This window comes from Lonchura striata, chromosome 14, assembly GCF_046129695.1.
Source record: "Lonchura striata isolate bLonStr1 chromosome 14, bLonStr1.mat, whole genome shotgun sequence".
NCBI lineage: Eukaryota > Metazoa > Chordata > Aves > Passeriformes > Estrildidae > Lonchura > Lonchura striata.
The window spans coordinates 9,428,401-9,453,709 of NC_134616.1; the positions used below are offsets into that span (position 1 = coordinate 9,428,401).

At 38.4% G+C, this 25,309-nt stretch overlaps 1 long non-coding RNA gene across 1 annotated transcript in view; it reads left to right on the forward strand.

Annotated features, from left to right (window-relative positions):
• The window catches only part of LOC110480443 (uncharacterized), a 204,759-nt gene that overhangs the window by 37,894 nt on the left and 141,556 nt on the right, over positions 1-25,309 (forward strand). The gene's annotated exons all lie outside the window — the stretch shown is intronic.

Consider the following 25,309-nt stretch of genomic DNA (forward strand, 5'->3'; position numbering starts at 1 on the left):
GTGTTCCAGAAGAGCTATCAAATTAAGCTGGTGTTGTGCAGGCTTCTCCTGGACAGTCCCATGTCACCCCAGGACACCACCCTTGGCTGCCTTTTCTTAAGGTACAGTGGCAGGCACACAGAGCTCTCTGGCCACATTTGCATCATTAATGTGTGCACTCTCCCTGAACTCCCTGGTGACTTTTTTGCTTGCACAACTCATTTCAGAATGTGAACTTCAAGCATATCTGAATTTTAAACAGTGTGATATCTTTTACAAATCTCTTGGATACTATTTGTTAACTGGATTTTGATAATTCATGGGAGGCTAAAGCATTGTTTCTCTCAAGCCTGCCCCTTCTGGGCAAGGAGATTTTAATTTCAAATCTGTGTAAAATGCAAAAGTTTAGAACATAATCACCAGCTTCAGAAACAGAGCACTTACAAATTTTTTTAGGCAACATAGCATAATAAACGTATTTTTAGGAGGTGGGTTTTTTGTGGCTAAAATTGAAGTGATGGCTTTCTTAGAAATTCCTTTTTTCCTCTTTTGATGAGATTTGTGATTCTTCTGTATTTCTGCCTGTAGTTTTCCAGGAAGTTGCTATATATAGTTGGCTGGGATTAATAACAAAAAAACTCAAAAAAATAAGTGTGTGTGGGGGGGGGTTATTTTTTTTTTTTTGTTGGGGGTTTTAGTTGCTGTTTTTAAGAAAAATATCAGGAAATACTGTCAATTATCTATGTCATTCAAATTTATAACCTAACATAGTTACTTCTGGGGTTTTGAGGTCTATCTATCACCATCATTTCAGTTTTTCCTACATGTATTGAGATTTTATCAGTATTGACAAGTTCTCATTAATCTTATTCTTTGCCTGTGTTATGGTTATACTCTGGTATCCTAAGGACACTTGTAATGTTAGCGTGTGGATTCATCTGACTAGCCAAAATAAGGTCAGCTGTGGTAAGTGAACACTTGCAGTCATTTTCCAGATAAGAAGTCAGATTTTGTTGAGGTTTTTAAAAGCTGCAGCAGCAGCCCATTCAGCCTAAACAGTTCAGGTTTATTATACAGTTGAGATGTGCCTAATTTTATATAATTCATTAATCAGACCTTGAATATCTAAAATTGAATATCTAAAGATTGAAAATATATGTACTTGCTTACCTTGTGTCTTGAGCATTTCTGTGTTTGTCTCTGTAATGAGGAATATTATTAAAACAGGCATAGAGACATAGTTACAGCAGCCTGTACAGCATGGCCAAGTGAACTTACAGCATGAAATTATTTCTTATATTCTGCATAGGAACTGCCAGAATTTGACAGTTTACATTCTTTTTAGATGCAGATAACTCTGCATGCCCTAAAGGCTTATCAGTTTTCCTACTTCTTTAACAACTTACTTCCTGAACCACTCTTATGCTCTCAGGGAAGACCTTTGGGTACATTTCTGACAATTTAACAGTGTTCCAGATTGAGCTGCTTATCGTAATTCAGAACCTATTGGTCACTGAATGCTGGGGAACTACCTTTTCTTCATTCAACTACTTTGAATAAAAGCCAAGAGAACTAAATGAGGTTGCAATGGGCACACTCTAATTTATGCAAAAGAATTAACACTTCAGTATGCATCAGCAAAGCATGCTTCTAAAATAAAAATATACACTTACAAAATAATTCTATTCGTTCCAGGAATCTGATTTAATTAGAACTGGGTGAAGATGGGAAAAAAATTTTTCTTTAAAAAGTTTTTAAGAATTTCAAGGAGGTCCTTTCTATATCAGGATAAATATGAGACTTTAAGAACAAAATAAAACAACTGCTCATAGAATGTTTCCTTCTGGACAATGCCTATGAACTGAGCAAGGGGTTTGTCTAATGCACTCTCATCTCTGTTTTGAAACAGAAGAGATTTGAGACAAAATCTTTGTCTCAGATGAAGATCTATCTCTCCAAACTGCCTGCTATTCCAGGTTACCTCAAAAGTTGAAAATTTTGTTCTTTACCTGCAAGCTTTTTACCAAAGAAATTTTGATGCAACTAATTAATTTGAACAAAATATTCTGTTTTAAAAACAGTTTGTCAGAAAGCTGTGTTTGACTTCTAGATCATATTAAAACTTAGTAGTGCTCTTGTTAAAAATGTTACACTATATAAGGCATGATAGCAGAAATCCTTTGAAGTGTGGTCAAGAAATAGACGCTAATTTAGGTTTTATGAAAAATTTTACCTATAGTGATATTTTTAAAATTGATTTGGTGTTTGTAGACCAATTTAGGTACTCTTTTTCATGCAGCCTGGGGAGGCATAATCTTTACACAAAAACACCAAGGTAGACAAAAGGTGAGACTGGTAAAAACAGTTATTACAGAGACCAGTAATTTGCATGAGCTGATTCTCCCAAATCAGTGAAGAATGTCAGTTAAAGATTTATGTTCCCTGATCTTCTCATCACGTCCTGAATGCCTGATGATGAAAGTGATATTTGAGTGGGGATCTGAAGAAAAATGAGTCTAACTAGAAAAGCTAGGAATTGCAGCTTGTACTACTTGCATATTTATATCTTTGAACATTCTTGCATTGAATTTTATTCAATTTTATTCAGACCACATTCCATGAACGTGTTCTTACGGGTGTACCTGTATTTCATACATTCTTTGTATGAAATTCTAAAAAGGCTGTGAATGCAGTATGTGGGTGAAACTGGATCTCAAGACATGCCTCCGTGTTACAGTGCAGCATCCTCCTAAAATAAATGGTGCTCCTTACAGTGGTTTAACTTCCACAAGCATAGTACATTTTGGAGGATTAGAGACAAGTAGAGAAGGTAAGAGTGGTAGGATTATTAGGCAAAGATTCAGGAATGATGTCCTTTTGGGATGTTTGGTTGGGATTTGAGTTTGAGATGTGCTTTCCCTATTTTTTATGTTCTCCCCACAAGCTGCATCCTTGAGCAGTGCTTGGAATACAATAGAATCCTGTCTCTCTGTTGTGGTTTGACACTGTCCAAATACCAGGTACCCATGAAAGCAAATCACTCACTCTCTCTTACTACAGTTGGGCAGAGGAGAGGGAAAAAATATTAACCAAGGACTCATGAGTTGAGATAAGGACTGGGAGAAAATGCTCTAAGGGGAAAATAGGTTCAAATTTAAAGGTATAACGTACGTTTATTATTAATAGAGCCAGAGGAGGATAATGATAAGTAAAAGAATTTAAAACACCTTTTTTTCCCCCAGCCCCTCTGTCTTTCCCAAAAACAGTGCAGGGAGAGAGAGCCTGGGGGCTTTGGTCAGTTTGTCACTTGAGATCTTCTGTTTGCTCGAGTCTTTCCGCTGCTGTGCTGTGGGGTCCCTCCCACAGGAGACAGTTCTCCATGAACTTTTCCAGCGTGACTCCAATCTCTCAAGCAGCAGTCCTGCCAAAGCTGTTGCAATGCGAGTCCCTCCCACGGGCAGTCTTCCCAAAACTGTCGTGGCATGGGTCACCCCTCCACAGGGTGCTGTCCTCTAAGGACAGGCTGCTCTCGTTTGGAAGCAAGGGCTCTCTGTCTCTGGCAGCAGGGGCCCTCTCTCTCCATTCGGGTCTCTCACGGGCTCACAGCTTTCTCTGGCATCCTCCCACTCTGGCGTGAGCACTTTTCCCCTGGGCTGGGAGTGGATCTCTGCATCCCCCGTGGACTTCACGCACTACAGGGGGACAGTTTGTTTCACCACGCTCCTCACCATGGCCTGCAGAGGAATCTCATCTGCGGCCATTGGGGCAGCTCCTCCCGCTCCTTCTCCACTGACCTTGGTGCTGCCATGTTGTTTCCCTCACATGTCCTCACCTGCTGCTCTTCCCTGGCTGGAAGCAAAGCTGCTGCCCGTAGGTGCCATTGCCGAGTTCCAGCAGTTCCGAGATTGCTCCGGGCCCGCGCAGCACCGCAGGCTGACGCGGTTTCGGTCGGTGCCGGGTCCCTGGCCGCGGTTTCCCCGCTGCCGTGGTGTGGCAGCGGCGCTGCCGCCGCCTCTGTCGGGCAGGGCAGCGGGAAGGAGCCGCCGCTGCCGCCCCGGCCCTGCTGCCCAGCGGGGCTGCCGGGGGCGGCCGTGCGGGCCGGGCTCGCCGCAGCCGCACCGAGATGGCGGCGGCGGCGGCGGCGCAGCGCCGGGGCTGTGCCGGGATGGCCCCGGCGGGCACCTCCCGGCCGGACACGCTGCCCGGAGCTGCTCTGCTTTTCTGCTTAGAGCTGTCCTCACAGAGGCGTCACCAGCCTCTCTCACGGGCCAGCAGCATGTCCACCCTCAGAGCCACCAGAGATCGGCTCTGTCACACGTGGGGAAGCTTCCAGCAGCTCCTCACAGGAACCGCTGCTGTGGCAGCCCCGCTACCAAAAACCAGGCCGTGCCAAATCAACCACCCTCATAAAAAGGAATCTTAAATTCCAGATGAAGGGGGACAAAGGTTCAGAGAGAAGGCTACTTTTACAACAGTAAAATCCTGGCTGGCTTAATTTTTTTTTTTTTTTTTTTTTTTTTTTTTTTTTTTTTTTTATTTCCAGGGCCTGCCTGGTTGGTTGTTTTTTGTTTGGTTTTGGTTTGCGTTGTTGGGGTTTTTTTTAGTTGGGTTTATTGTATTTTTTTTTTTTTTTTTTTTTAATAGTCTGTCAAGCAGAGAGTGACTTCCAGAATTTGGGGTTGTTTGGATGGAAATTGTGTATTTGAAAATGGTGTAAAAATGACTTAACACATAGCTTCTCAAAGGAAACTGCTATAATAAATTAGAAGGAAGGCTCTTGTAGGATTACTTTGAAATTGGAGGGGCAGATGAGACCTAAGAACTTGATTACAGGCAGGTAGGAATTGCATGGGGACTTCTTCCCTCTGGTACCAGTGGAGAGCATTTGCTCAGGATTTTATCCCTTAATGTATGCTCATGCAGAATATATGCTTGGCCTTTAGAAATAACCTATATATTTTGGTTAATCTTTGCTCTCAGCCTTCAGTATGTTTGCAGTAAATCTATTAATTTCAGTGAATTACAGCTCTGTTAAAGAAAACCAATTAAACATGGAGTTTAAAATGGATTCCACATGTGCTTAAAGTTAAGCTTCTTCTTATGCTTTACTGATATGGGGCTCACTAGACCTCAGTATCTATGTGCAAAGAAATTTATATACAGGAACTAAATTTGCTGAGGAACAGTTTTGTTAATAGATGCATTTTTGTTAGGGGAAAAATCAGGGGTAATTTTTAAGCCATCATTGTCATAGACAACTGTTTAATCAGAGAGCCACCTGCCAAAAGTGTCATCCAGAGTGTGTTTTTCTTATTTCTATTTTCATTAAAGCAGTTTTATTTGAAAAACTTACTTCCACAGATTCCCATTAATTTTCTTTAGTAGGTTAATGAAAAAATGTACTTCATACAAGAGAAATTCCTTGTGCATGATTTGTTGAGTAGCAGTATCTCTTATGAGCTGGATTGGCATTAAACCCCTGATTCTCTGTATTTCATACAATTTGGGGTTTAACAGACTGATGCAATATACTTGTTCAAATGAAGTAGAAAACTACATTTGAACATCACACTGATGGTGAAGTTTAATCTTTTGAACAGAAAAGAGTTGGGAAGCTTGGGAGAAACACATTCTCTGAGTAGTAGGATGAAGATATTAATTCAAAATTCACAAGGTTTTAAGTTGAGTGAAACCCAGCTCAAATGGGTTTCCTTTTACTGCTAACGTTGGGTTTCTTGTGTATTTTTTGGGGGGGGGTTGTTTGTTTTGTTTTTGTTTTTATTAATGAGTGTGTCAGATTTTTCTAATTAATGTTTAAGTATCCAATGCCTTTACCATCATAATCATGAGGGCGTTTACAAACATTAGCTAAAATATACTTTGTCATTGGTGACCAAAATATACTGTATTGCTTATGAATGTACATGTGGAGGAAGAGAGGAAGGCCATGCTGGCAAAACTTTTATTTTTCAAGGCATTATTTTAAACAAAAAAGGTATATTCCTCTTATAAGGGAAAGTTTTGAAATATACCAAATTTACCCTGCTGTGTCCTTGCAGGAGCTTGGGAAGGGCTCAGGCTGGGAGTGAGGGCGGTGCAGGGTGAGGTCAAAGCTGTCTGAAATCTGCCCCTGCTGCTTCTCCTGGGGCTCCTGGACCTGCTCTGAGGTGTGTCACAGGGCAGGAGTCTCAGTAATGGTATCCTCGGCTTTTTGCTCTTCCTTGTGCCTCTTTGGAGCTGAGATAGTGTCTCAACATCAGCAGCACCTGGCAGTGGTGCTGGTGACTGCAGCCACAGCACCCTCACCTTGCCTCAGGCCCCTCTTGGGGGCAATGCTCCCTCTTGGTTCCCTTGGAAACAGTGTTTTGTTACTACGTGCTGATGAGATGAGTCACCTAAAATTGTCTACCAGGTTAAAACAGGAGGGAAATAATCCCTCACCAATATAATTTTAAATAAAAACAAAGAAAAGACCATTCAGGCTTGCTGCCCAATTACTTCTTGTAAGCGCTTGGCTGGGGTGCCATGTCAGCACCAATCCAAGTTTTTCTCTCAGCCTTGAAACAGAGCTGAAACAAATAGTCACTACATGATAATGCATCCTGCAAGTGTGTAATCACTACAGGATGCAGAATAACATATACAGTAACTTCAGGTCTGTGATGATGTAGAGGTGAAAAAGAGTCAGCAAAAAAAATTAGTGCCATTTTTCTTAAAAAGTGTTGATATTTACCAGGAATTTCTTCTGACACAGGACTGCAGTTCCTGGTCTTGTTCTGTTTTTGTGTGTGTGATGTTCTTTTATGAAAGTTACCGCAGAGCTGATTTTTATAGCACTATTTATTGCATTTGTGGAAATTGGGGAGCAAAATTAGTGAAGCAGATTTTCAGTGCTATTCTGGGTATAACTAAGTACCCAAATTACTGTATTTCAATGATATAAGTTTAATAACTAAAACAACAGCAAACTTTGAAGAATCAGCATAGACCAGAGTACATAAAGGAGCAATCAAAAATGTCTTTTAATGAATTTGAGTGAAGAGAAAAAGACAGTATAACAAATATATTTCCTAAGTGATACACAAGTGGCTGTTTTCAATGGCACAGCTCTCCAAGCCAGGGTTCTATATGCTGATCAAGGTCCATGTGACAGGTAAAATAACCTTACAAGACCAGCTGCAGAATTTTACAGCTGTGTGAGGCTTTGGAAAGGCAATTCCATGGAGTTTCTTCCTACAGATAAGAGATGTGTGCTGGCTAACTTGGGAGTCAGCACAGCACATGTTCTTGTATGGAAATGGTGGATTACCAGATTCAGGTATTCTGCAACAGAAGATTCTCCATGGTCAGTAATTCTGCTTCTAAGAGATAATAATTTTTTTGTCAAATGTGTAAAAACATAATATATTTACCCAGATTTTCAGAGAAGAACTTTTCTGCATTCCTGAAAATAGACTTCTTAAGGAAATGGGCTGATTCAAAACAGTTCCTGTAAATGTCATACACTAAAATAAAATGTGATGTTTCAATGGGAAACCTTTAATCACTAGAGGGTATGTATTTATTGAACTTGTTTGCAGAATTGAAAGGATTTATTTGCATCCTGATGAATTACTTGTAAGATCAAGTTTACAGGATTAGATCCTTAAAGATTAGTTTTGGAAGAAAATGAAAAGCTAGGACTTGGGTTCTCTTAAAATTTTGAAAATAGTTCTAAAATTTTGACAACATTTGGGATTCTCTCCCAAATGGAGGGGAATACATAGTCAGGATATAGCTTTATGTGTTATGAATAAATTTTTTTTAGCACCTTTCAAGAACAGTCCAACATTAAAAATAGAACTGTGTATGGATGGTATTTGGAAAGTGTTACTGATGATGTTCTAGACATTTATGAGTGTTTCCACAATATTTCTTTATTTCAATAAAATCAACCAAAAAATTCCTGTTCTCCTCTCTCCTGCTGGAGGAAAAAAAAATGTTCCTAATAACTAACTTAAAGTTATAATTTGCTTATTTTCATTATATATGAATTCTGTGATATATGAACATAGTGTGTACCACTATTATTAGTCCTGGTTGATAAATGAGCTCTTTCCTTCCAGTTCTGACTTTGAACAGCCCTGGACTATGATTTCTATGGACTAAGTCTACCTGAGGTACCCTGAAGCTGATAAAAACCTAAATTTAGTTCTGCAGGTGTCATTGTCAGGATAAAACTCCACTGCTAAAATGAAAACTCTTAAGGACTTGCCTCTATTCTCAGTGCATACGAATCATTTTTCTTTGACTCTTTTTTCCAAATTGCTGTCACTTCAGGGAAGCAGGGGATAGCAATAATGAGGTTAAAAGAATCAAGACTGGCTTTGTGGAAGAAATATAAATAGATTCCAAATGTGGATAGCATGGATACAAAAATTACTCTGTGGTCAGTGTCTGTTACATCATTAGGAAAATTATTCTGTAGCAGTCTAGGGCTTTGTTTTCCATCTTCAGTCAGTGAACTTCTCTTTACCAACCAGAGTGGCTGAGTGAGACTTCCTGAGACATTCAGAAGCCTAATTTATAAATAAAATCTCCAATCAGCTTGTGAGGCTTAAGAGAAGCACTACACATTCATCACACTTCTGCTCTTTCTCTGTATTCTGGCAGAGGAATTTATATTTGATGGTGTTGCATACAGCTGAGCAGTGTTTCTTCATATTCAGCCATGTCCTTGTCTTAGAAATCCAGTATCAACAAAAAAACTTAAAACCAATTGAAAACAAAAGGAAAATCCTTGAAAAACCATCATATAGTAGCATGTTGATTCTTCTGTACATTTTTTAACTGCCTGCATCATGATTGTTTTATGTTTATACATGCATGCTATCTTCAAGAAGTATGTGTAGTCAACCATTTTCTTTTATCTGTGAATCATGTAGAGCTAGTTGAGTGCAATGCTTGTCAGATATGGAATGTAACATACAATATGGCTGTTATTTAAATAGCATTTCCTCACATATCTGAAAATCATCCTAAAATGAAGGACACTGGTGAAATATTTTGTCTGATAAAAAACAGAAAGATTAAATTAGGGCAAGGATATTTGTCAATCTGTCATTCTTAATACAAATCAGTTGCTTTTTTCATGATTTTGAAAAGGGAGAGGAAGAGCTTGGAGATTTCCTGGTGGATTTTGATACAGTTGGTCTGTAGTCCAACCTCCTGCAGAAAGCAAGGTCAGGCAAAAGGACAGCCTGGGTTATTCAGGGCTTTATCCAGCTGGGTCTTGAAAACTGGGATAGAGGCAGCACAGCCTCCCTGGGCTCTGTTCCACTGCTTGACTCTCTTCACAGGGGAAAAAGTCTTTCCTTATATCTTTTGTGATCTTGTCCCCCCTTTTTATTCCCTTTCCAATTTATTCCACTCCTGTTCTCCCACCACAGCACCTCTATGTAGAGCCTGGCTACATCTCCCTAATGCCCCTCACAGGGCCAGAGGCTGCTGTTACGTCATTCCAAAGCCACATCTCCTCCCTCAGGCTGTAAAAAATTGCCAGTTTCTCTAGACTTGCATGTTCTCAGTGTATTTCAGATGTCTAGAAAAATGTCAGGTGACCTAGAATCTGTAAGCATAAAGAGGAACCTTGGTGGAAGTATATGACAGCCTTTGATCATTTACAAAGAAATAATTAATACAAAACTTCACCCATTTTCTTGTTTTAGTACCTACACTATCACTGTTGCAGAATAATGGGAAAGCCCTGACACCAGAAACAATTACAGTATATTGTTACAGTGTAATGATAGTGATAAGTTTTCAACATGTTAGGAAACAGGACTAAACAAAAATCATAAAAAGCTGTTTTTCAAAATGAAAATGCTAATCTACAAGTATAAATAGTTTAACTGGCCATGCATTTAAAAGTAAATCATGGTCCAGGGAGGGTTGGTTGCATGTGGAAGATATACAATGGTCCCTTAATCCTTTTTGTGGAATCACACAGAAGCAGACAAGGTTCAGTAAATAAGAACACAATTCAAAGTGTCAGATCTTTTCTGCATTTAGAAATATCCAAGGCCAAATTCAAAGTTAGGCTCTGCTTGTCATGTGTTTGCTAGAAGTGAAGTAGTATGTGGATGCTTTATTTTGCAAAAGTGATATCATAAGTAAAATGGAGGAAAATTTTCTTAAATTATTATTTCAGGTTTCAGAGGTAGGGAGGCTGGCACTTGTCACTTGTAGTGTGATTTATTTATTTTAATATTAATTATTCCTGGAAAGGTGGATTCAAAGCAACAGGTTATTGTTCTTTGATGCAATACGAGCTCCCTCACTAGCTCCAGTGAACCAAAACTCACTCTGTATTAAATTTTTAAAAGCTGAATGAAGCAGCAGTCTTAGATCAGCAATAGTGACTATGTATGAGGAATTTTCAGGAAAAAGCCACTTTCATCCTCTCCAATTAACTTTATAGCTTGAACTAAGTTTTCCTCTGTCTGGAAACTGCTGCAAACTTCTATAATTTTCTATGCACCTGAATCAAAAGGGATGCATTGCATATGACACATGGGATTACAGTGTATGAAAACACTTAAAATTAGTAATTTTAGGTCAGGTCTAATTTCGATAGGATCTAATCTCCTACTGAAATAATTTAGTTTTGTTAAGGTGTCTTTGACATTAAAAAAAAACCCAGACTTGAATCATTGCCAATAAGAAATGTATAATCTTCAGCTGTGATTCTGTTACATTATTTTTCATGGGAAATTCCTTTTGCTCTTGTTCAAAGACCGGTGTTTTGCTCTCTTGTGCTGTAATGAGTCTGGGAAACAGAAGGGCCACATGCAATGGGGAGGGACTGCATGTGCATTTAAGGATGTAAATGAATGCTTCCAGTCTTGATTTTTCCTTCTGACTGGCATTGACAATTTAGGTGGCAATTCCCAGCCTCCTGGTATTGTTTTCCCTGTGCCATATGATAAATGAAGGAAGTCCTGGGAAATGTAAGGCTCTTCTGCAGTGGTTCTGTCCTTCCAGGTTGGAGCTGCCTATGGAGGAGGAAGAGTGGAGTGTGCTCTTTGCAGCCTTTGCACTCTTTACCAGCAGTGATGGTAAAACTGCTTAGACTGTCAGTCTGAAAGCAGTTTCTGATGTAGCTCTGGGCAACTGCTAGAACAGAGCAGTTTCAGTTAATCAAAATTGTAAATGCCACAAGCTTATTTCATTTCCATGTTTGATTACAAAAGCTTAAATGTGTCTCTAAACCTTTCAGAAGTAGGTTATTGTATGCAGTTCATAATGACATATATAAAAATGCTTTACTGGGTGTTGGAGACATTTTAAAGCCATCCCCAAGAAGAAAACCCAGTGACTATTTACCATAATGTGACAGTATTTTGTATTTAGAAATTTTGCCAGTCATTTTCTTCCCAGCCTTGAAATGCTTATTTCAAGCAATGAAATCCTCATCTTGTGTTTTGTCAACCTGCAATAGTTTGCAATGCAGCATTCTGGGGGTGATCATATAATTTGAAGTGTAAATTGTAAAAGAAAAATGTGTCTGCTTACCTGGGTTTCCTGCTGTTGTTGAAATAAGCAATAGAACAGTGCATGTCAGAGTTAATTTACATAACAGAGGAATAGAAAAATGTCTAGATTTTATTTCATTCTGCTCACATTAACTTTAGTGCCACAGCTTTGATTAACTTGAGTGAAAAGAGGCTGGATTCTTCATGGTCCATGATTCCTTAGCACTCTACTTCTGAATAACTGTTTACTATCAGAAAGAGCTCATATACCAGGCAAAATTAAATGCTTCAGCTTGAGGTGGTTGCTAGTGATAAGAGAACTGTGCAGGTTAAAGAGGACTTAATTCCTCTTCTTTCCCAATTCTTCCATTCTCTCTCACACAAGACTTGCAGTTTACAGTTTCACCAGATGGAATTCCTCTGTCATGAGAAAATGCACTCAGCAATCCAAAGTATGGTACAAACTGGTTTTACTCACAAAAGCAAGCTGTTCCCTGCAGCTGAGCAGAAGGGGGGTAACACAGTGTGGTGTTTTCTTGGGAGCCACTGCTAAAAGTGCTGAAGCTGAGAAAGAAGTTGGGGAATTGTAATGACGCCCACCTGGTCGCTTCCAGAGAAACTGAGGACAGAAACGAGTTTTAGCACAGATGTTAGGTATTTGAAAGACCAAGACCTTTATTTTATGTTCCCTTTGCCTTCAGTGTGCTTCACTGTAGCTTGTAAAGATCTTGGACAGTGGTGTCAGTGAAATCACTGACTCTGGATGAAACATCTGTTTCTAGAGCTGGTCATCATGTACAGTCACTCCTAGAGACCGAAAAACTCCTGGGTTAGATGTCTGTGCATTGAATATAGCGTAAAATGAGCTCATTATTTCTTACCTTCAATAAAGCTGTCAGTGTTACCTAAGAGTAGTTAAACAGAGAAAAGGAGCAGTAGAAGCTAAGAGTAAACACTAATGTACCTTTAACATTAATAATTTACTGTATCATTCATAATTTAAAGCTTTGTGAGAATTATTTTGCTTTATCTTGTATCACAAACCAGTTAAAAAGAAAACTAAGCCAGATTGTCTCCAAAGGCATGTACTTACATTGGTGTTCAGCTCAGTTTATTCAGCCTTTCAATTTTAATGCTTTAATTTAAGTTGCAATGCTTAAATAGAATATAATAAATTATCATTGTATTTTTTAATAGCTGTATTTTGAAGTGACTAGCAAAAGGTAGCCTAGCTAAGTCTATCAGATTGGAAGCAAGGCTCAACAGCCATTCCCTAACCCTGTTTGTGGTATTTACTCCTGATTTCATAGATCTGTGCCACATCCCCACTCTTTTCATTTTGCAGGATGATTAAATAGTATTCAATATGGAAAGGATAACATATTTTTGATGATAATCTCTTTCATTCTCTGCATGTTTCCTATTTCTCCTCCATTAATTTTTAAGTAGGGCAACTGAAAGTGTTTAGAGTAGTTAAGATATGGTCACATTGTAGATTCATAAAACTGCATCTTGGTACTGTTTCACTTTTTACTCCTGTCCTAGTAATTCCTTACATTAGCTTAATTTTTTAACCTACCTTTTGTGAACTGAGTTGAGGTTTTCATAAAATTATCTTTTCTAACACTGAGGACTTGTTTCCAAGTAAGGATAATTTTATATGGAAAATTAGATTGGAGCTCAGTGTTGTTCCCTCCCCCTCCACGTGCATCACTTTACATGACTGTAAAAGCTGTCTATGAGGAATAATATTGAGCTTAACATACTTGCCTGTAATCAATATATTCTCTTGATGACTGGATGCATATGCAACAATATTTAACTGATGTCCACATCAGAGAACTGTCCCCTCTCATTCTCAGTCTCCCTTTGCTCTGCTCTTTCTAGCAGGATTTCATTGAGGAAAATGACAATGAATCAGGTTAATTGCATTTTTGCTTTATTACACAGAGATTCCATTGTTTAAGAATGCAGGGTTTATCATTTTACTCATGACTGTAATTCAGCAATAGACTGTTTTCATTGTCAGTGTAAATTGCAAAGGCTTCCTACAGGATGTAACATTGCTTTGTTGAGAAAAAAATCTGCAGCTTTCCTACCCTATCTTGCTTGTTTACTGTTCTCCAGAGAGGACTGTATCACATCTTTCAAATGCAGAACAAGTTTTTGAACTATCCTCTCCTCTGTGTTTGGGTAGTCAGATGTAGGTCAGGCACTACAAATAAACAAGAAGCCGAATCTGTGCTCGGGTGCTGCAGCTCCCAAGCACTTCTTCCTTCCCTCTGCATAGCCTGCTTGAATTCACTGTTTCTCTAGATGTGGTTTACCCAGCCTCTGAAAAACAAGTGAAGTATGAATCTCTTAAGACTTTCTCTTTTGGGAAGGCACTATTTTTTAAATGGCCATAAAATTGCCAAAGAATCTCTTCTTCTAATGTACCATGACTAATGAAGTACAATAGGTTTTCCTTATTATACCACTGCTATTATTACCTTTGAAATACAGAAACTTCAATCACTGTGATTATAGGTAGCAAGACAGCCTGACAAACTGCTGAAATGTGTGTTTTTATTATAACTTCTGTAAGTGCATTTAGAAATTGTTATTTTTGTTTTCATGACTCTCTAAGGTTTTAAAATTCTATTATGTAGAAATTAAGATAACTCGGACCAGAATGCATTCAGGCTCTCCAGGCTTCCAATTTACAGCTTTTTCAATATCAGGATTCTATTAGGAATAGAGGCATGAAAACAAAATCAAACTCCTATTTTTAGAAATCTGTTTAAGAACATAAACTTTACTAAAGAACATGTGCATGTATAGGGTGATTTTTCATGGCCAGTATTATTTTTTTTCAGTCTAGCAATCATCCACTGAACCTCACAGGAACCTTCACTGCTAATGAAGTGGGGGGAGAAAATAATGCTTGAATGAGCATTCAGCTCCTGTCCCACAAGCTTGTTTCCAACACTTGAAGTGTGGAATTATCTGTGAGAAATCAGCTGAAATCTGACATGTGATAAAATGTAAAGGCTATTTGTTATCCCTTAAACACTCTCTTCAACCTCTCTAATGGTGCATTTCTTCTGTTGGGGAGTGTGGGAATCATGTAGTTTTTGGTAATATAGAAACTGTTCCTTGCAGCTGCCTGAGAATTAATGACAAGAACTTGATGTTCAGTGTTGCTGGTTCTGTTGATCATAAGGGAAGATGCATTTGATGGCAGACGTGCTTCACCATCAGTCTGAAATATAAGGCATATTTTTCTTTAAGAGATCTAACAAGTCTTTTTATTCCATAAAGGAGGGCAACCCTCCATGTCTGCACAGTACTACTTGATTGTAGGCAGGACTGCTTGTGGAAATGTACAGCAGCCAAATGAACAGAAATTAGGTTTATATGAGAATTTTTAAATGTTTAAAGGCAGAGTTACTTTTTCAAAGGCTGAACATGACTTCAGCTCTTACCTCTGTTTTCCAGGGTCTTCAGTTGACAGTGATGGCAGTTCTCATTAAAAATTTTCAAACCATTGAACATTAGTGTCTGAAATTAACAAAATATAGTATTCCTGGGTAGCTTAAATATTATATGCCAAGCTTTAGTTTAAAAATGCCCTTTGGAAATAAAATTATGCTCTTACATAACATTATTTACTCTTTTAGTATTGAAAATAAATGTTTTCTCCATTTAGTGATAGCAAAGTAGTAATTTCCCTTACTTTAAAGAGAGACTATGCTAACTATGATAACCTTTTTATTAAAACTAAATGATTCTTAGCCCAGAAAATTATTTGTTGCCTTTTTTTAGTGATTATAAATACTTGACATTTATATGTTGAAGGTCAGTCAACAACTCTGTGCACAGTGAGCACACACACATATTCTATAGCTAGAGATTTTTTGGAAAATCTTTTGACTCATCTCTGGATAAAAAAATGGACATTTTCTCAAACCTTCCCATACCTTTTGGAAGAGTTTGAAAGCCCACCAAAGTACTGTGTTCAGATTTACCCAAAGAGAAGAGAGGATTATCCAAACTGCTGCACAAAGATTTTCTTTCCTTCTTATATAATGCAAGTATAAAGTGGGAATCTTTGAAGTCTTATGTGTGGAAAAGGCCAGTGATCCTATCTGTCCCTACTCTGGAATAGCCACTGTCGGCACACTTATTTTTTATTTTCACAGATAAGAGATACCTTCTCCTTCTTTGTGAAGGCTGGGGTTGCTTTTTAAAGCCTCATCTGTTTTGGCTGGAGAAATCCCAAGAGTCCTTTGCAGGGGGAAATTGTCTTTTTTTTTTTTTTTTTGGTCAAGCAGAAGTGCATGTGTTATGACATTCAACTCCTGCTTTAAAGTGTCCTGGCAATCTTCTCAGTGATTTACTGTGAACTTAATGTCCCATGCCGAGTTCGAGAATAGGCAACTGTGGTGTTTATGTGATTCTCAGTCTGCTTGTATTTCTTCCACCTTTTTCTTTTGTTTTTGTCATTAGCTATGGCACTCATATTTAATCAATGGCCATCTGCTAGGTAGTGTTTTCTGGAGCAGATTGTGTTTAGAGGTTGTCTGTGTGCTGGAAGTACATTTTTGGTGCTCACTGGTGGTTTAGCTGCCTTACAGTGGTCCCAGGTACAAATCTGTGTCTAGAGTACTCTGGAGTCCCAGTACTGTTGCTGTTGCTGTTCTTTTTTACAAGTGTGCAAGAGATTGGAGTGAAAAGATGACAAGATAGACCACTCACTCCCCAGATGTTCACCCTTGCCTATGCAAGGTGTACTGATGTCCCTGGCTCGGTCAGGCTGTGCTGAGGAAGGCTCCTCTGCATCTCAGCAGTTCAGTCTCTGGCCAGCTAAACTGGTGGGCTGGAGAAGCTGCTAAAAATCTGAACAGTAACAAATGACAACTGCAGTTGCACAGCTGGTAAACGAGATGCTTACCAGTTCCCAGCCTGCTGTAGGTTCTTAAACAGAGCAAATTATAATTGTGGGGTCTTTTTATTTCATTTTCTTGTTTGAATAGATCTGCATTGACACCACAGAAATAGGAATTGTGTGGCTGGCTTTTCAATATTACAGAGTGAAGCTAATGGTGACAAAATACATAAGGAATGGTCTGAAGATGTTCCTGGCACCCAAGAGGGCTTTCCACCCCTTGCTGTAATGCTTGCCACCAGGATTATGCCGCTGGTACCTGGGTTTCCTATTTTAAAGCTAGAATGGGAATCTGTGAATGAACAGTACTTACTTTGCTTGTTGTCTGGACATGTGCCAGTCTGTTGAGAGGCTCAACCATTTCCTGCTGTATTTCATTGCTCCTGACCTTATTTTTGTTGCCTAAAAGTAGGGGCTGTTGTGTGCTGTGAAATGTGTCTCAAAAGTCCATGTGCAAACAGGCACTAAAACAGCAGGGTGACCTGTTCAATTGGTGGAATTATTCTCTGTGAGAAGGCTACAGGAGTGCTCTGAGATATTTGCCAGTAGAAATGTAAGGCTTTGGTAAAAAGATGTGTGTTTCTTGAAATTTTCTTGAAATTACTGCTTACCTACAGCCTCTAGCATGGTTACAGTTTCAGTACCAGAAATTGTTACATCAATTTCTCCCTTCATAGTTTGGGACGTCCTTCATCCATCAAATTGAGCTTGTTGAGACTAGATTTCAAAATCAAGTTCCAAGTTCAGCTGCTTGAAAAGAACCCAGAATGTGTAGAGTGAGATTTTTTTCTGGAGCTGTCAGAAGGGATAAGACTGTTTGGTCAGATTTATTATCTGGTAGTTTTATTTTATTTGGCGATTGTGTTGGGTTTAAGGTAATGATTTTTTATTGTTACATTAGGTTGTCTAGAAGCTGAGATGATCTTCTGTGATATCTAGATGAAAAATAAATAACTAAATAAAATATGTTTGGCTATGTTATTTGGAAATTCGTAAATGGATATTAATTGGAAAGTATAAGAATAGTTGTGTTGTTACTTACAGCGTTATTTTATTGCTTCTGAAAATGATGAATTGTGTATCCATCATAAACTTCCTTGGAGAAATGCTAAATTATTATTATTGTTGTTGTGCAGCATAAGTATTAAAATTTTCTTTTCTTTTACTATTTTATAAGAATGCAAAACCTTCCCACACTTAGCCACCTGTGCTGCTTAGGTAAATGAAAGACTGACTAATATACAGAACATCAAACTGAAGCAAGACAAAAGAAAATTTACTAGCAATCTTGTCTTGACATGGTTTACCTGCCAGAAAAATTCCTTTCTAAGCTTCATCCCACACAAATGTTTATTTTTCTAGTTAGGATTCTGTACTTGTTGTAAATAGAGCATTCAGTAACTGTGCTCAGGATTTCAGCTTTATGTAGGTGTCAGACGGGTTTGTCATGGATTTTGTTTTTAACACTGGATACATTTTGCTGTTTTTTGCTTCCCATGGAAGCAACTCTCTCTTCTGGGCTGACAACCCCTGCTGATTAGTCAGATAAAGTTCTAGGTGGGACAGAGGGGTTTCTGAGAAGAAAAAGGAGTGAACCACAACCCAAAATAGTCTGGTGCACTCAAATACAGAAGAGATTTGGATTGGATTCCCTGCTCTGATATGGAATTACTCTTCCAAATGTTTCATTTCCAGTAGGAGAGATTGTGAAAGGCTACTCCTAAAATGCCTGCTAGCCCTGTGCCTGGGAGCCAACTGGAGTACAAGCAGAGCAAACTGGAGCCAGAGGCCTGAGCAGGTAACTCAGGAGCAGCTTATTCCTGCCTGCTCCGTGCCCAAACATTTGAACCAGAGAAAGTTTTACAATTGACATTTAACTTGAACAAAAACACTGCAGCAAAGCATTTTAGTTGAAAGATTGATTTCTAATAGCAGCATCATTTAATCCTCACTACCCTCTAGCCTTACAGGTCGAAGGTGTTAAACACAGTGTGGCACTGCACAGTGTGACACGAAATCACTTCCTGGTGACGTGCAGACCCTTTGTTCAGTGGTGACTGTAGGCAAATTCACGTGCTCGAGTTTTGAACCTCTCAAAGCTGCCAGGACCAGGTGCTAACAGCAGAAGTATGGGATCAGTACTCCTGATAAAGGGATCTATTGAAAAGAGATGGAGATTTTCACAATCCTCTGAGAACATTTGATTCCTGCAGATTAGAATTAAGATGTTGAATTAATATTGATCCATACTCTTCCACTATTTAGGTTGCATGCAGGTTTAAAGTCCAGCTGCTCAAAGCTCAGAAAGTTTCCTTTGTGAAAAATTCCATATTTTTTTTGGAGGGGGGAGTAGACATCAAAAAAAGCAACTGTTGATTTTTAAACAGCTGAAGAAAATTTGTAGAAATTTTGGAAAAAATACCAATGAAATTTTAATTAGAATATTCTATTGCAGTTAATTTTGGTTTTATAAGAAAATAAATACAAGGATGGGTATAAAAAATACAAAATTGAAAGAACAAAACCAGAAATAATAGCAAATAACTTCTTTCTAAAATTTTTTTTAGAAGTGATATTCAAATTTTTCAAATTGCAAAAAAAAATTGTAGGATTAGTTTTATAATTAATATGAATTTACAGCTGCTTCAGATTTGTCAGTATGTATTTTGAAATGGAAAAACTGGACCAACAAAGAAGTTAAAACTAGTAACTTGACCAACAGCAAAAATTATTCCATTTTTATGAAGTTTCTGAACTCTCTGTTTTCCAAGAGACTATTTATTTGCAAATATTTATACCGATCCTGTCTGAATTTTAGACCATTGCATCTAAAACAGAGAAATTATTTCTCTAACCTCCCAGTTATTGTTAGGAAAGTAACACATGAACACTGCTCAGCACAGGAACTTGGCTTTGAAATAAAGGCAAAAAGTATTCACCCTCTGTTGTGTTCATTTCTTATACATGTGTGGCATATTGATGCATGGGATCTCACAGAAATTTGAGTTTTGAAACTTCTCTTGAAGTACATGAGGACTGTACTGAAATGATTTGGTTATTTACACTTCCAAAGCTATTTTCACAGTTCAGAACTTATTTTACCTAAATTATTTTCCAAGGTTTACCTGTTCTGTGTTTTGGAAACCTTGTGGGGTGGTAACAGCCCATTGCTCAGTGTACTTGGAGTGTGTGAATAGCAGCATCTGCTCTGGAGAAGACTGTATATAACCTGCTATTTCACATTCCCATTTCTGGAAAGATGTTGAATATTCCTGTCTTTTTACTTGACTCTCAGCCAGTTGATTGCATGAAAAAGCTCTTGACAACACTTTTGCTGGTTATACTTCTGCTTTTGCTCATTAGAAATACTTAATTGAATGCCAGCTTTAAAGTCCTGAATTTAATGAAAAGCTCTTGCTCAAAGCACCTTGTTAGAAGTTTGTTGGGAGAGGATTATTCATTTTTCATAATTTTTTACAAAATCTTTGGTCTTTTTAAATACATTATGACTCAGCAGCCAGGCTCCTGTTGAAGTGGAATAATCCAGTACACAGTTGAAATGTTCTGGCTAAAAGGAGTTAAGACAAGTATTCTGAGCTGAAAGAAAACTAGGAGCAGTGCCCAAAGGACTTGGCTTTTCCAGCCTCACCACAAAATAGTCATGATGGCAATATCCACCAGCTGCATTTACTTAAAAGCAGGACAAAGCTTATGCATCATTTCACTAGGTATCTATTTTGCCCAGTGTCGTGTTTGTGGCAGTAGCCAAAGTGAATGACTAGGAGAAAAACACCCAACAGAGCAAACATACTGTGATGTCTCACTAAATATTTTCTCAGCCTCCAACATTTTTGAGTGAAAGAAACTTCTGTGCAAGAGAGTAGTGACATTGTACTCAATGGTTCTAGAAGCCTGCTCTTTCATGAGCTTGTCCCAATTTCCCTAGAGCTCAGATCCATTTTCAGCACCTTTATCTTCTGCAGTAAGACTTGCAAAATCAAATCTATATGAACCTTGGGTTTGCCTTTTCCTGCTGGTTTTTGTCTGAAGTTCTTAAACTTTTTTCTTTTTTGATGGACATGGAAATCTCCTCTACACCATTAATGGTCTTGCAGCTCAGCTTTCTCTGTCCCTCCCTCTCACAGGTTTAGCAGCTGTTCCTAACTTTGCCCGTTGCTGTCATACTTTCCTGAGCTGCTTCTAGTCTTCTATAGAATTTATGAAATGGTATGGGAATGAGAGGGGACCAGAACTGCACACACATAATTATGTCATGTAATTTTTTATTTTAACCTCCAGACCCACTTTCTGAGTGGGCACATTTAACTATGCAGTCCTCATTCTCTACATGATCTTTGGCCTGTTTTCCTGCTTACATCTTTCTTCTTCTGCATTTGTTCCCTTGCCATTTGAATGTGGCCTTAATGTAGCACTCAACCCTCATTTTCACTGCACACTTAAAGACAAGTAAATAAGATGTTTTCATCTTTTTAATTTTCGAGGCTGACTCAAAGACTCTTTATATCAGAGTGTGGCACATCCATAAGATTGAGTTAGAAGTTAGTAACCCTGGATTCCATGCTTTTAGTGGTTTGTCAAATGCAGTCTTACATCCATGTAACACTTAGACTGGACCTACTCTACAGCTTATTTCTCACATGTGTCAGATAAGCTTTCCCTTAATGTATTTATTTTTATGAGCACCTAGAAATGTTTTCTTTAAGTGAATTCTAAATGTGAATAACCGTGTAATAGAGCATCACCTTTTTGTTTATTTCATTTTTTTTTTATTCATGTGTGCCTTGGTATTGGTTATGTTTTGGGGAGATTTCTGCATTCTGCGTTATGCTGTTCTCCTCTAGCTTCTATCTTCCCTGAGTTAAGAAAGTAGGAAACTCTTGTGTTCTTTACAGGCAAGTGGGATTCTATGACCCACCTCTGCTATAGAGATTTAAAGACAGGTTCTTCACCTCTGAGTATGTTCTTTAAAGAAAAATCTAAATGCTAGTGTTTTATTAATGACATCCTCCTACATTGCCTGGGTAGGCTGGTCTTTTAAAGCATTAGATTAGCACTCAGCAGCTTATTTTTTGGAAAATGAACTTGCTTCAAGTCTCTCAGAAACAGTCATTTGTCAATGATTTGGATTTAATTTCTGACTATTTGCATATTAGCTTTTCTGACTCAAGTGAAAGTAGGAAGCACTACTTGTCATACCTAAATGCCTCATCTCAGCAAAAATCTCCCACTGGAATTCTAGAACAAAGGATTTCTAAAAAAGACAGCTATGCCCTGAGGTGACTGGTGCTTATCTGCTGCTTATCTCCCCCCAAATTATAAATCAACAGAAAAGTCTATAATAGACTGTTCTTTACAGTGTTACTAACTCAATTTTACTTTACATTTAACTATATTCCTAGCATTTCCATTGGAGAATTTCAGGCTTCATTTCCATTGTCTAATCAGAGTGATTAAAGACTGAGCCTTTTTTGTCTTCACATAATCCAAGTGCCCATGTGCAAATCTTACTCTGAACATGCTGGTACAGGTTCAGGGCCTGCATACATAAGCTTCATATGGAGTCACCTGCAAACATCTGTAGACAGGGTCTTGAATATGTGTTTACACTAGAGATTTTTCTGTACCTCATTCGTCACCAGAGGCACTGAATTCACAGCTTTGTAACACTGTGTAATGCTTCAAATTTGGGGTGTGATTTGAGTAAGGTTGAGTAAGAGCATTGAAATAAGGACTGCAACCCTTGGAGAGGCAAAACAGAAAAAAAGTCATTGGTGATATTTCTCTTCAAACACTGTGTTATCTGAGGTCTCATTTTTCCTGAAAGCAGGCCTTTTCTTTCAGGAAACATCTTTTGTCTTGTGGGGTAAGAGTTAGTGATCGCTGTTAGAGCCCAGATAAAATCTGCTATTTAAAATGCTCTGTGAAGTAGCCAAATCTTAGTCCCTACCTTGATACAATGATTATAATTCCAGAAAGGCAGCTTTGCCCTTCAATTGATACAGATGGCAAAAGTCAGTTCAGTCTCTCAGAATTTGGGGATTTTTGTGGTTTTGGGGTTTTTGGCCAAGGTAAAATCAGACGAGCAATATTTAAATTCTTTCTATGTGAATTGCTATGATATTGATTAAGCTTCAGAAAGGGAAATCAGTAGGGAATACTCACATTTCAAAATAGTTCTTCTTCAGCTATTTCCCAGGTTGGTTAGAGAATGCTCAGTACCTTGTCACCTGGCTCCCATTGCTTCCTAAAATGCTTACAGTCTGGAACGTTTCCCCACAAAGGACTGTAAAATTCATAAGTGAAGTAATGCCCACACTCGAATCTAGAATTCTTCTTAGCATGGTTTTGGTTGCAGTGGGTGCATCAGCTCTGATGAATTCAGGTTATAGGAGAGCAGAGAAGGTGAACTTGAAGGCCAGCCATGCCTTTGCTTCCAGAGAGCTGCAGTTGCCTGTGTTGTACATGTTGTACATGTTGCTTCCAGTGCTTCCTTTGTGTGGTGTGTTTCAGCATCTGGGCAGCTGTCCAGGCTCCCTGGGTGCTCAGGGGGAACTCACTGCATCTGTCTTAAGCACAATGTTATGGACAGTGATGTTACTGTACAGAATCTAGCAAGGTTTTCTGTGCTGCTTTAGAGAAAATTGCTGCTTATCTTCACTGATGGTATTTTTATTATCTTTGTGACTAGGAAGATTTGTCATAGGTGTGTCAGCAACTCTGGAAGAAAAAGCCCTAAGGATAATCACTAGTCCCTATAGCACAGGGAACACTGAAGGAAGAGTTTTGTTTGCCTCTTTTTCCAAGGCTGCTTTCAGTGTGAATATAAAGTCTGCTTTGGATAGTCTGTTCAGGCTCTGTGTCATTTTTTGCTGAGTAGCTGCTCTTCATAGGTCCCAAATTCTGCTGTTTTCAGCACAGGCACAAGAAAGGTGTCAGATGGAGCAGCAGAGCTGGATAAAGCAGTGACAAGAAACACAGGATCAATAATTACCTGGGGAAGTGACTTCAGTGCTCTTTCTGAGCCAAGAAGAGTCAAAAGTTTGTGTGTGGCACTATCAGGAGAACAGGGCTTAGACCACAAAACTCTTCCATAAAAATGAAGTAATGGAATATTTTTTTCCTATTTAGGAAATTTTTGAAAATAAATTATCCCATTACAGTAGAGAAATTTTTAAAAACAAAAATTAGTGTGATAAAAGACCTCCTTAAAAAATTACAAATTTCTAACTAAAATTTGTTTATAGTTTATTTGCCTTTGTTTATAGTTTATTATGTTTCTATTCCTTGTCCAGACCATTGGCTTCCTTCTGAAAGATGCTAATTTCTGCAGCCTTTTAGAGCATTTCTAAAGCAAATTAATTAACTTGCTTCTAAATGTCAAAGTTTTCTTGCACTTTCAGCATCTAGATGGCTTACTGACATTACAGCCCTGAAACAGAATTAAGCCTATGGGAAGACAATTGATAAAACAAGGGATATTTAAAAGAGCAAACTATGCTTTCCCAAGGGAAAAAAAAAGTATTTGAAAAAAGGCCAGTGCATAAATTTAGTCAGTGCTTCCTTGTACTTGTGATACATACTCAATTATGTAGCTAGATAATTCCTATCATATGTTATGAAATTTCCTCAGAAGTTTGTGAACCATCTGTTTGTTTCAGCAATCACCTGCATTTTTTCTCAAGAGAATATTTGAAATTTGATTATAAGGGTAAATATTTTATTGGAAATGAGGATGGCAAGGAAAAATTGCCAAGTTTTCCTTTGAAGCTGCATTATTTCAGTTGACTGAAGATTTTTTTTTACCTTATTATAGAAGTTTTCTGCTTTAGGAAACAGGTTTTAAGGGTTTCATTTTTTCAAATAAAATTTAGAATTTAGTGGTGAATGTGTTATCAGATATCTGGAAAGGAGCTGACTTTTTCAGTGATTATGGTGCTTTTTGGAAGAAAAATAGAACAAATATATCATGAAGAGTGTCAGACTTCCCTGTATCTTGCCTATATTCCTGATAAAATCTCATATTCTTTTTTAGGAGGAATGATTTCTTCCAGGCAGTAAAGGTTTTTCAGTCTTTGCCTCTCGATCAATCTCCTTAGTGGATGTTAGGTGGGATGCTAAATTGTATAACATAAACTGTTCTCCAAGGAGAGTGATACTTAAAGCTACTGCTTTGTTTCAGAGAAATGAAGAATCACCAGATTATCACATTAGTACTATCTAGCCTAAAGATGGTCCAAATTAATTTAATTCAAGAATAAGAGCTTAGCACAAAATGTGAGATTTTCTACATTACTGATCTGGTATCCCATGACACAATGGACTGTATTCCATGAGTGGATGCATAATTTTGAAAAATACTATACAATTATGAACGAAGTTTCAAAGAAAGATGGTTCATAAATATTTAACATTTGAGGGAAACAGTAAGTGGCAGCAGTATCTTCATGACACATATTTGACATGTGATAGCTGGTAAACACACACATTACTCTGCAATTGTAATCCAGCAGAGAATAATTTTATTAAAGAATAATTTGTCAGGTGTTAGAAAGGGAGGTTGGGCATCATTCACCCCAAACTCATTGGCCCCCCATTGTTTTCTGGTCTCAGTCACAGCCAGTCACCAGCTATCCTGCTGAGGCCTTTGGATTGCAATGGTTTGGGTGTAGTTTCACACGTGAGCTCCAGCAAACCTGGTTCATACCCAGGAATACCTGGAAGTCACTTGGGCCGGGGGAAAGGTTTTACCCCTGAGGTGATTCCTGAGGCCCTCTTGGGCATTTCCTTTGGCTGACTGGGGTCACTGAGGGCTGAAATGCATTATGCTACCTTGCAGTGCCCTGTGGAGAGACAGGAGCTCCCTTCC